The sequence below is a fragment of the Salvelinus alpinus genome, chromosome 14 (assembly GCF_045679555.1).
Source record: "Salvelinus alpinus chromosome 14, SLU_Salpinus.1, whole genome shotgun sequence".
Classification (NCBI taxonomy): domain Eukaryota; kingdom Metazoa; phylum Chordata; class Actinopteri; order Salmoniformes; family Salmonidae; genus Salvelinus; species Salvelinus alpinus.
Window position 1 is genome coordinate 15282746 of NC_092099.1, and position 12637 is coordinate 15295382.

A 12637-nucleotide genomic window follows, 5' to 3' on the forward strand; every position below is an offset into this window, starting at 1 on the left:
GACTGGTGCACTTCACAAAATAGATGGCATCATGAGGTAGGAAAATTATGTGAATATATTGAAATAACATCTCAAGACATCAGTCAGCCAAGCATACTTCCAAAGTTGTGGCAAAATGGCTTAAGGACAACAAAGTCAAGGTATTGGAGTGGCCATTACAAAGCCCTGACCTCAATCCTATAGAAAATTTGTGTGCAGAACTGAAAAAGTGTGTGCGAGCAAGGAGGTCTACAAACCTGACTCAGCTACACCAGCTCTGTCAGGAGGAATGGGCCAAAACTTATTGTGGGAAACTTGTGGAAGGCTACCCGAAATGTTTGACCCAAGTTAAACAATTGAATGGCAAAGCTACCAAATACTAATTGAGTGTATGTAAACTTCTGACCCACTGGAAATGCGATTAAAGAAATAAAAGCCGAAATAAATCATTCTCTCTACTACTATTCTGACATTTCACATTTAAAATAAAGTGGTGACCCTACAGGGAATTTTTAATAGGATTCATTGTCAGGAATTGTGTAAAACTGAGTTTAAATGTATTTGGCTAAGGTGTATGTAAACTTCCGACTTCAACTGTATGTAAGTGGTGTAATAATGTTATATGATGTACTGTTTTATCTTTTGTTTTATATTTAATGTAAGTAAGTGCTTTAATATGTTTGGACCCCAGGAAGAGTAGCTGCTGCCTTGGTTTAATCAGACCAGAGAAAAGGAGTGGCTTCCGTCTGGCCTGATTGGTGGAGTGCTGCAGAGATGGTTGTCCTTCTGGAAGGTTCTCCCATCTCCACAGAGGAACTCTGGAGCTCTGTCAGAGTGACCATCGGGGGTCCTGGTCACCTCCCTGACCAAGGCCCTTCTCCCCCGATTGCTCAGTTTGGCCGGGCAGCCAGCTCTAGGAAGAGTCTTGGTGGTTCCAAACTTCTTCCAATTAAGAATGATGGAGGCCACTGTGTTCTTGGGAACCTTCGGTGCTGCAGACATTTTTTGCTACCCTTTCCCAGATCTGTGCCTGGACACAATTCTGTCTCGGAGCTCTACGGACAATTCCTTCGACCTCATGGCTTGGTTTTTTCTCTGACATGCACTGTCAACTATGGGACATTTATATAGACAGGTCTGTGCCTTTCCAAATCATCAAATCAAATCAAACCCAATTTTATGTGTAACATGCGCCAAATACAACAGGTGTAGACCTTACCGTGAAATGCTTACTTACAAGCCCTTAATCAACAATGCAGTTTAAGAAATAGAGTTAAGAAAGTATTTACAAAATAAAGTTTAAAAAAAAAGAAAAAAGTAACACAATAATGAAGGTAGGGGTAAAGTGTAAATAGTCTGGGTGGACATTTGATTAATTGTTTAGCAGTCTTATGGCTTGGGGATATAAATTGTTAAGGAGCCTTCTGGACCTAGACATGGCACTCCGGTACCGCTTGCCATGCGGTAGCAGAGAGAACATTCTATGACTTGGGTGACTGGAGTCTTTTGGGCCTAGACACACCTACTCGTAATCAAGGGTTTTTCTTTATTTTTACTATTTTCTACATTGTAGAATAATAGTGAAGACATCAAAACTATGAAAGAACACATATGGAATCATGTAGTAACCAAAAAAGTGTTAAACAAATCAAAATATATTTTATATTTGAGATTCCTCAAAGTAGCCACCCTTTGCCTTGATGACAGCTTTGCATATTCTTGGCATTCTCTCAAACAGCTTCCTGATGTAGTCACCTGGAATGCATTTCAATTAACAGGTGTGCCTTGTTGAAAGTTAATTTGTGGAAAGTCTTTCTTTCTTAATGCGTTTGAGCCAATCAGTTGTGTTGTGACAGGTTAGGGACGGTATACAGAAGATAGCCCTATTTGGTAAAAGACCAAGTCCATATAATGGCAAGAACAGCTCAAATAAGAAAAGAGAAACGACAGTCCATCATTACTTTAGAACATGAAGGTCAGTCAATCCAGAAGATTTCAAGAACTTTGAATGTTTCTTCAAGTGCATTCGCAAAAACCATCAAGCGCTTATGAAACTGGCTCTCATGAGGACCGCCACAGGAAAGGAATACCCAGAGTTACCTCTGCTGCAGAGGATGAGTTCATTAGAGGTAACTGCAGCCCAAATAAATGCTTCACAGAGTTCAAGAGACAAATCTCAACATCAACTGTTCAGAGGAGACTGCGTGAATCAGGCCTTCAAGATCGAATTGCTGCAAAGAAACCACTACCAAAAGACACCAATAATAAGAAGAGACTTGCTTGGGCCAAGAAACACGAGCAATGGACATTAGACCGGTGGAAATCTGTCCTTTGGTCTGATGAGTCCAAATGTGAGATTTCTGGATGCAACCGCTGTGTCTTTGTGAGACACAGAGTAGGTAAACGGATGTTCACTGCATGTGTGGTTCTCGCCGTGAAGCATGGAGGAGGAGGTGTGATGTGTGGGGGTTCTTTCCTGGTGACACTGGCATTGATTTATTTAGAATTCAAGGTACACTTAACCAGCATAGCTACCATAGCATTCTGCAGCGATACGCCATCCCATCTGGTTTGCGCTTAGTGGGACTATCATTTGGTTTTCAACAGCACAATGACCCAAAACACATTTCCAGGCTGTGTGAGGGCTATTTCACCAAGGAGAGTGATGGAGTGCTTTATCAGATGACCTGGCCTCCACAATCACCCGACCTCAACCCAATTGAGATGGTTTGGGATGAGTGGGACTGCAGAGCAAAGGAAAAGCAGCCAACAAGTGCTCAGCACATGTGGGAACTCCTTGAAGACTGTTGGAAAAGCATTCCAGGTGAAGCTGGTTGAGAGAATGCCAAGAGTGTGCAAAGCTGTCATCAAGGCAAAGGGTGGCAATTTTGAAAAATCTAAAATATATTTTGATTTGTTTAACACTTTTCTGGTTACTACATGATTCCATATGTGTTATTTCATAGTTTTGACGTCTTCACTATTATTCAACAATGTAGAAAATAGTAAAAATAAAGAAAAACCCTTCAATGAGTAGGTGTGTCCAAACTTTTGACTGGTACTGTAGGTCATGGATGGCAGGAAGCTTGGCCCCAGTGATGTATTGGGCCGTACGCACTACCCTCTGTAGCGCCTTACGGTCGGATGCCAAGCAGTTGCCATACCAGGTGGTGATGCAACCAGTCAGGATGCTCTCGATGGTGCAACTGTAGAACTTTTTGAGGATCTGGGGACCCATGCCAAATCTTTTCAGTCTCCTGAGGGAGAAAAGGTGTTGTTGTGCCCTCTTCACGACTGTCTTGGTGTGTTTGGACCATGATAGTTTGTTGGTGATGTGGACACCAAGGTCCACGACCAGCTCCTTTGTCTTGCTCACATTGAGGGAGAGGATGTTGTCCTCACACCACACTGCCAGGTCTCTGACCTTCTCCCTTTTGGTTTTCTCATCGTTGTCGGTGATCAGGCCTACCACTGTTGTCATCGGCAAACTTAATTATGGTTTTGGAGTCGTGCTTGGCCACGCAGTAATGGGTGAATAGGGAGTACAGGAAGGGACTAAGCACGCACCCCTGAGGGGCCCCGGTGTTGAGGATCAGCGTGGCAGATGTGTTGTTGCCTACCCTTAACATCTGGGGGTGGCCCGTCAGGAAGTCCAGGATCCAGTTGCAGAGGGAGGTGTTTGTCCCAGGGTCCTTAGCTTAATGATTAGCTTTGTGGGCACTTCTCACATAGGTGTTCCTTTTGTCCAGGTGGGAAAGGCCAGTGTGGAGTGAGATTGAGATTGCATCATCTGTGGATCTGTTGGGGCGGTATGCGAATTGGAGTGGGTCTAGGGTTTCCGGGAGGATGCTGTTGATGTGAGCCATGACCAGCCTTTCAATGCACTTCATGGCTACCGACCTGAGTGCTACGGCGCGGCTACCTTTGCGTTAAATAAAAAGTATTTGTCCAGTTCGAGGTGAGTAATCGCTGTTCTGATGTCCAGAAGCTCTTTTCGGTCATAAGAGATGGTAGCAGCAACTTTATGTGCGAAATAAGTTACAAACAATGCAAAAAACTAACAAAAACAATTAAACATCTCAAGGATGATCAATGGAAACAGGATGCATCTGAGCTCCATTTCGATTCTCACAGCAAAGGTCTGAAAACGTATTTAAATAAGGTATTTCTCTTTTTGATTTAAAAAAAATTGCAAACAATTTCAAAAACTTGTTTTCGCTTTGTCATTATGGGGTATTGTGTGTAGATTGATGAGGAACTGTTTTTATTTCATCAATTTTAGAATAAGGCTGTAACGTAACAAAATGTGGAAAAGGGAAGGGGTCTGCATTCTTTCCGAATGCACTGTATACTGTAAGTAGGTGTAAAGTGAATATGCAGCCAGATAGATAAACCACTGGACTTGTGTCTTACCAGAGGTCTGTTTTGAGACACCACTGTCTGGCATGTCATGTTTATTGTCGATTTCCCCCATTAACATCATATTATTCTCTGAATGCAGAGCCCTTGATTTGAGCCCAGCAGAGGATCACGACATTGAGACTATCGACGTCCATGCCTCAGAGACGTGTGGCCAAGCTCATCACACAGAAGGTAATTTTGTCAGAGCAATTACCTGACTAATGTATTCTACAGTCGCGGCATTTTCTGCTGCTTAGGTGAGCCACTGACAGCATGTTTTAATTTTTTAGCAATTGTGCCCATCACTCTGAGAGACGTCCTGTCTCTGTGTCTCAGTCTTTCTCCCTATGTATCTGCCCCCTGATGCTCCCGTATTTCACATAGCTGCTGTGGAGAACTATACCTAATTAACTTATACAGACGTGCTGTATTGAAAAGCCATAGCATGTGTGGAGTGGAGTTGACAGAGCTGCAGATATGATAGGGAGTGTGTTTATGAAGGGAAGATTCCTGCTGTAAGATATACCTATTCCCAACGGTGCTGTATCACCTGTCAGGGATGATCACAATGCCCCAGAGAACGCCACTGTGCATTGAAACTGTCATCACACAATTACTCTCACCATTACTGCCCTACAGCTCCATGCAACGGCTGTGACACGCTTTACAATTCAGATTGTATTCTCAGTCATTGGCACTTAAATGCTGCACTCCGTTTCATGGAAAGATAAAGATCTCTGTAATCTGCTGGAGCTCAACCAGCCCTTGAAAGCTTGTCAGGCTGCATTTTGTTGTTGGCTTGAAGTTGTCAAACCTTGAAACATCACCTTTTGTTGGCCCTGTGTACATGTTTGTTTTTTGAGTGTGCTATTGTGCTGCTTTTTGATGTGGTTGTACAGCCAGGACAGGAGTAAGACCTATGCTACTGTGTCTGTGACCACTTATCTATTTCATAAATTCTGAGGAACACAATGTATACTGTACAGTACAGTAACCATAGTGAGGTACACCGTAAATCACAACACAAGGTGTCCGTGCACTTTCCTGAATTGGTGTCAGTGCACAAAAAAAAAGGTGTGGATTTTTGTCCATTTACCCCTGATTAAGAATATATCATTTTCATAGTCATGGTATAAGAGCTATTGAAGATTGAAAGCTGGAAGAATGTTTTTCTATGACAAACAAAAGCCTGTGTGGATTTTGTCCATCCTCCGCTGATTCAGAATAGACCCTTTTCCAGACACGACACACTGACGTCACGCACAAATGCGAGCGTCTCTCGATGGTAGTAAGATTTATTACTTCTAAACAAAATAACATTTTGGGGTTCTCATATGCTTACAATTATGTTTTGATTCTTGCTTGAACAGTCGCTAAGATTATATTAGGCTGTGATCTTTTCCCAAATAACTATTTTGGATTCAGCAATTGTTAGCTAGAATGCTAACGCTCATTGATATAAGCTGTAGCAAAAGCTAGCTAAAGAGCCATTTTACTGGTTGAATTTCAAGTTTAATGCAGTCGATTTGCGGTGATGACACAAATGTTATATTAAGCAGGACATTCATACAAATGAACTTAAAATCCAATTATAATCCAAAAGTAATGTGAAATGCACTCATAAGCAACATGTAAATAGAGGCTTTTTCTGCTGGCGTTTTATAAGAACTCTCCCTTGTTCTGCCACCAACTTGCACGCATCTCCCTCGTGCGGCAATGTTTGTAAATACAGAAAGGGGTCTATACACTGTATATCATTTTCATAGTCATGGCACGCCTTGTGTAGGAACTATTGGCGATTGAAAGCCGGATTTAAATAAAATAATAATAATAATAAAAAAACGGTGGATTTTTGTCCATCCCTCAGCTGATTCAGAATATATAATTTTCATAGTCATGGCATAATAAAGAAAGAAAACCGAATATCCACCAAAAAAATCCATATTACAACCTACAGTATGTTGTGATAATTGCCTTGTTTGCTCTATAACCCATTCGTTCATACGCCAACCTGATTTACAATAAGGCTGAGACAACAAAAAGACAAGAGTCACACAGAATAACGGAATAAATTCAACCACACATAGTTTGTTTCATAACAAAACACGAGATTGCAACATCTGTCAGGTGAAGTCCAAAAAGCAAATATTGCATAACAAACAGTTACATGACCTACAACATGGTCAAGAAAGATAATGTTTCCTCCAAATAGGATCGGACCTCCATTATGGCATCTGCTGAGGGATTCCTTCGTGCTGCATCTCCAGTTGCTCTCTCGTCAAACAGCATCCAAACACAGACGTTTGTGGCACTACTGCTGGTGCTTCTGCTCCATCTGCTCCCTCTTCTTCCTGTTGCCCTGGTGCCTGAGCCGGCTTCATCACCTTCAGAGCATCTCTTACGATCAGGTTGATTGTACGGGCAAGATATGGATGATGGGTCCATTTTAAAATGTTCATGGCTTTGGTTATGTTAGCTGCATTGTCGCTAACACAACAGACCACTGTTCCATCTACTTGCCATTCTCTGGCCACTCTCAACAGTTCCTCTGCCAAGTTCTCTGAGGTGTGTCTGTCGCTGAACTCAAAGCAGTCCAGAAGACAGCTAGACATCGACTTTGACAAATCTTCAAAGAAGTGACATGTAACCGACATGTAAGTGGTTACCCTTGATGTCCAGCAGTCAGTGGTAAGGCAAACTGCAGTAGCTTTTTGGACTCTTTCCCACACTGAAGCCTGCGTGCTCTCTTACAACCTGTGGAATAAGTGATTTTGAAAGGGTTTTCCTTCTTGGAATTGTGCACATTGGATTTAGACTATTGCTATAATTTCTAAAACCTCTGTCCTCCACGATCGAAAATAGCTGGAAATAGGTGGCAATCATTTTAGCCAATGCAATATCAATGTGGCCTTGTTTTGCTACAGACATAGACTTTGGCATAAACTGGTCCATAGAAGACTGTGTTGCTGTGTTTCGCAGAGTAGACCTACTTGACTGAGTGGATACATCTCCACGTGTGGAGGTGCTGGCTCCACCACTATCACTAAAGGCCCGCTAGTTTCTCGAAGCTCCGCTGCAGCTAGCTTCACATTTGGTTTAACGATTATAGGCATACCCATAACATGATGTAGCCACCACTATGCTTGAAAATATGGAGAGTGGTACTCAGTAATGTGTTTTATTGGATTTGCCCCAAACATAACACTTTGTAATCGGGATTTTTTTTTTAATTGCCCTGACACATTTTTTTTGCAGTATTACTTTAGTGTCTTGTTGCAAACAGATTGCATGTTTTGGAATGTTTGTATTCTGTACAGGCTTCCTTCTTTTCACTCTGTAAATTAGGTTAATATTGAGGGACTGTGGGGAACAGAGATGAGGAAGTCGTTCAAAAATCATGTTAAACAATATTATTGCACACAGAGTAAATCCATGCAATTTACTGTATTATGTGACTTGTTAAGAAAATGTATTTAGGCTTGCTATAACAAAGTGGTTAAATACTAACTGACTCAAGGCATTTCAGCTTTTCATTTTTTATGAATTTGTAAAAATGTTGAAAAACTTCATTCAACTTTGACATTATGGGGTATTGTGTGCGCCCCAAAAATTGAAATTGAATCCATTTTAAATTCAGGCTGTAACACAACAGAATTTGGAAAAAGTTGTGAATCTTTTCTGAAGGCACTGTAACATCTGGTGAAATATAAGCAATTATTGGTACCATGATTGTGTTGGGATTTTTTTTTTTATCCACAAATATTGACCACGAAGATCGCCATTTCCCCATTCACTGTAATGGGGATACGGTTTTCTGGAAGAAATGGTTGCAGTACTGAGGTCAGCCTTCAACTTGAAATCCTCAATGCGAGGTGGCAGTCAATCTCCCCTGGAACAAAGGTACCTCAAAATCTGCTCAAGAATGTACAATATCGTTTTGGGGATGGGTTACACATATTGAGTTACAGCGCCTCTTCAACCTCAGGAGGCTGAAGAAATTTGTCTCGGCCCCTAAGACCCTCACAAACTTTTACAGATGCACAATTGAGGGCATCCTGTCGGGCTGTATCACTGCCTGGTACGGCAACTGCACCGCCTGCAACCGCAACTGCACCGCCTGTGTGGTCTGCCCAACGCATCAAAGGGGGCACACTGCCTGCCCACCAGGACACCTACAGCACCCGATGTCACAGGAAGGCCAAAAAGATAATCAAGGACATCAACCATCTGATGCTCGGCCTGTTCACCCTGCTATCATCCAGAAGGCAAGGTCAGTAAAGATGCATCAAAGCTGGGACCGAGAGACTGAAAACCAGCTTCTATCTCAAGGCCATCAGACTCTTAAATAGCCATCACTAGCCGGCTTCCACCAGGTTACGCAGCCCTGCACCTTAGAGGCTGCTGCCCTATATACATAGACATGGAACACTAGTCACTTAAATAATGTTTACATACTGCTTTACTCATTTCATATGTATATCCTGTATTCTACGGTATTTTAGTCAATGCCACTCTGACATTGCTCGTCCTAATATTTATATGTTTATTAATTCCATTATTTTACTTTTAGATATTTTTTATTTATTTCACCTTTATTTAACCAGGTAGGCAAGTTGAGAACAAGTTCTCATTTACAATTGCGACCTGGCCAAGATAAACCAAAGCAGTTCGACACATACAACACAGAGTTACACATGGAGTAAAACAAACATACAGTCAATAATAGAGTAGAAAAATAAGTATATATACAATGTGAGCAAATGAGGTGAGATAAGGGAGGTAAAGGCAAAAAAAGGCCATGGTGGCGAAGTAAATACAATACAGCAAGTAAAACACTGGAATGGTAGATTTGCAGTGGAAGAATGTGCAAAGTAGAAATATAATGGGGTGCAAGGAGCAAAATAAATAAATAAATACAGTTGGAGAAGAAGTAGTTGTTTGGGCTAAATTATAGATGGGCTATGTACAGGTGCAGTAATTTGTGAGCTGCTCTGACAGCTGGTGCTTAAAGCTAGTGAGGGAGATAAGTTTTTCCAGCTTCAGAGATTTTTGTAGTTCGTTCCAGTCATTGGCAGCAGAGAACTGGAAGGAGAGGCGGCCAAAGGAGGAATTGGCTTTGGGGATGACCAGTGAAATATACCTGCTGGAGCGCGTGCTACAGGTGGGTGCTGCTATGGTGACCAGCGAGCTGAGATAAGGTGGGACTTTACCTAGCAGGGTCTTGTAGATGACCTGGAGCCAGTGGGTTTGGCGACGAGTATGAAGCGAGGGCCAGCCAACGAGAGCGTACAGGTCGCAGTGGTGGGTAGTATATGAGGCTTTGGTGACAAAACGGATGGCACTGTGATAGACTGCATCCAATTTATTGAGTAGGGTATTGGAGGCTATTTTGTAAATGACATCGCCGAAGTCTAGGATCGGTAGGATGGTCAGTTTTACGAGGGTATGTTTGGCAGCATGAGTGAAGGATGCTTTGTTGCGAAATAGGAAGCCAATTCTAGATTTAACTTTGGATTGGAGATGTTTGATGTAAGTCTGGAAGGAGAGTTTACAGTCTAACCAGACACCTAGGTATTTGTAGTTGTCCACATATTCTAAGTCAGAACCGTCCAGAGTAGTGATGCTGGACGGGTGGGCAGGTGCAGGCAGCGATCGGTTGAAGAGCAAGCATTTAGTTTTACTTGTATTTAAGAGCAGTTGGAGGCCTCGGAAGGAGAGTTGTATGGCATTGACGCTCGTCTGGAGGGTTGTTAACACAGTGTCCAAAGAAGGGCCAGAAGTATACAGAATGGTGTCGTCTGCGTAGAGTTGGCTCAGAGACTCACCAGCAGCAAGAGCGACATCATTGATGTATACAGAGAAGAGAGTCGGCCCAAGAATTGAACCCTGTGGCACCCCCATAGAGACTGCCAGAGGTCCGGACAACAGGCCCTCCGATTTGACACACTGAACTCTATCAGAGAAGTAGTTGGTGAACCAGGCGAGGCAATCATTTGAGAAAACAAGGCTATTGAGTCTGCCGATGAGGATGTGGTGATTGACAGAGTCGAAAGCCATGGCCAGGTCAATGAATACGGCTGCACAGTATTCTTTCTTATCGATGGCGGTTAAGATATCGTTTAGGACCTTGAGCGTGGCTGAGGTGCACCCATGACCAGCTCTGAAACCAGATTGCTTAGCGGAGAAGGTGCGGTGGGATTCGAAATGGTCGGTAATCTGTTTGTTGACTTGGCTTTCGAAGACCTTAGAAAGGCAGGGTAGGATAGATATAGGTCTGTAGCAGTTTGGGTCAAGAGTGTCCCCCCCTTTGAAGAGGGGGATGACCGCAGCTGCTTTCCAATCTTTGGGAATCTCAGACGACACGAAAGAGGGGTTGAACAGGCTAGTAATAGGGGTTGCAACAATTTCGGAAGATAATTTTAGAAAGAAAGGGTCCAGATTGTCTAGCCCGGCTGATTTCTAGGGGTCCAGATATGTGTGTATTGTTGTGAATTGTTAGATACTACTGCACTGTTGGAGCTAGGAACACAAGCATTTCGCTACACCCGCAATAACATCTGCTAAATATGTGTATGTGACCAATACAATTTCATTTGTAAGTGAAAAAAATAAAAGTACATCGAAACTGTTCAACTATTGTCACCTAATTTTATGCACTGCAGTGCTAGCTAGCTGTAGCTTATGCTTTCAGTACTCAATTAATTATCTGATCCTTTGATTGGGTGGACAACATGTCAGTTCATGCTGCAAGATCTCTGATCGGTTGGAGGACGTTCTCCTGAAGTTGTCATAATTACTGTGTAAGTCTATGGAAGGGGGTGAGAACCATGAGCCTCCTAGGTTTTGTATTGAAGTCAGTGTACCTAGAGGAGGACGGAAACTACTGTAGCTGTACTCCGGCTACACCATGTTGCTACTCTACAGAGTGCTGTTGAGGCTACTGTAGACCTTCAAAGCAAAAGTGTGTTTTAATAAATTATTTGGTGACATGCAAATATATTTAGTATAGTTTTATCTAAAAAGGATAACTTTTTTAATGTTTCACTATTTTTATGAAATTCACTGAAGATGGTCCTCCCCTTCCTCCTCTGAGGAACCTCCACTGCTTTAATCCCCCTATTCTCCTTTGAGACCCCTCTTTCAAAGTCACCGAGATCTCTTCTTCTATCCATGGTGCCAAAATAATGGGCAACTAGGCATTTTTCATACATGACCCTAAGCATGATGGGATGTTAATTGTTTAATTAACTCAGGAGCCACACCTGTGTGGAAGCACCTGCTTTCAATATACAGTACTTTGTATCCCTCATTTATTCAACTGTTTACATTATTTTGGTACTTACCTGTAGCTGTCTATACAAAGTAATACATTTGCGTATCTGAGTGTCAGTTTGTTATAAGAGCTCCAGTTCGGGTTAGAGCTCCTAGTTAGTAGGGAGCCTCCAAATCCAGTGCCAGTGCTCGATGTGATTCATCTCAGTGTGGATAGTGACTGTTAAATGTCTCCCATGTCTGTGATCTGATGAGGATCAACCTATATCAAACTGAAAGGTGATTTCAGAGCGAAATCGTTCTCCAAAATCATGCTGCTTGAGCCGAGAGCACATTTTTCCAGCATGTTCACAAACATGTAATTTCCATAAACACGTCCAGTAATTGACAGCTTGATTTGGGCTCTGCCAGGGAGCTGACAGCTAGGCTGGCAGGCCATGGAGCTGCTAGGCTTTTTTAATGCTCAAGGTACCTTACCACTAGCGCCTCAGGGCCTCGCCAGGCCATAATGAGCTTCACAGGGCTTTGTGTGGATTAGGCCACCTAACACATTGGTGCAAACTAAATCTCCTAAAACATCCCCATCGAATATGCTTCATTTTATTGGATTAATGCACCGCTATTATTAATGACATAATAGTAATAGATAAACAGATTGTAATTCAAAGAGAGGTTTTGAGCTCTGTATGAAGTTACTAAGATTTATATTGAACAAATCAAACACTGATTATTGAGCCAATACTTTCCGAGATTGAGGGATCGCACATATTCATACAGTATGTGATCTTGGTACGATATTCCCCAAAAAGTATGTGTAGAGGGGTTTAAGTAGAACAGAAGTTTTTTTAAACATTTAAAAAAAAAACTTAAAATGAAGAAGGAACTGTCCAGAGAAAGCCCATAGATAGAGAGTGCACAGTAATATCTGGTATCTTAAAGCAAAAGCATGTTACCTCAATACTAGCACTGAAAGACACGTGTATTC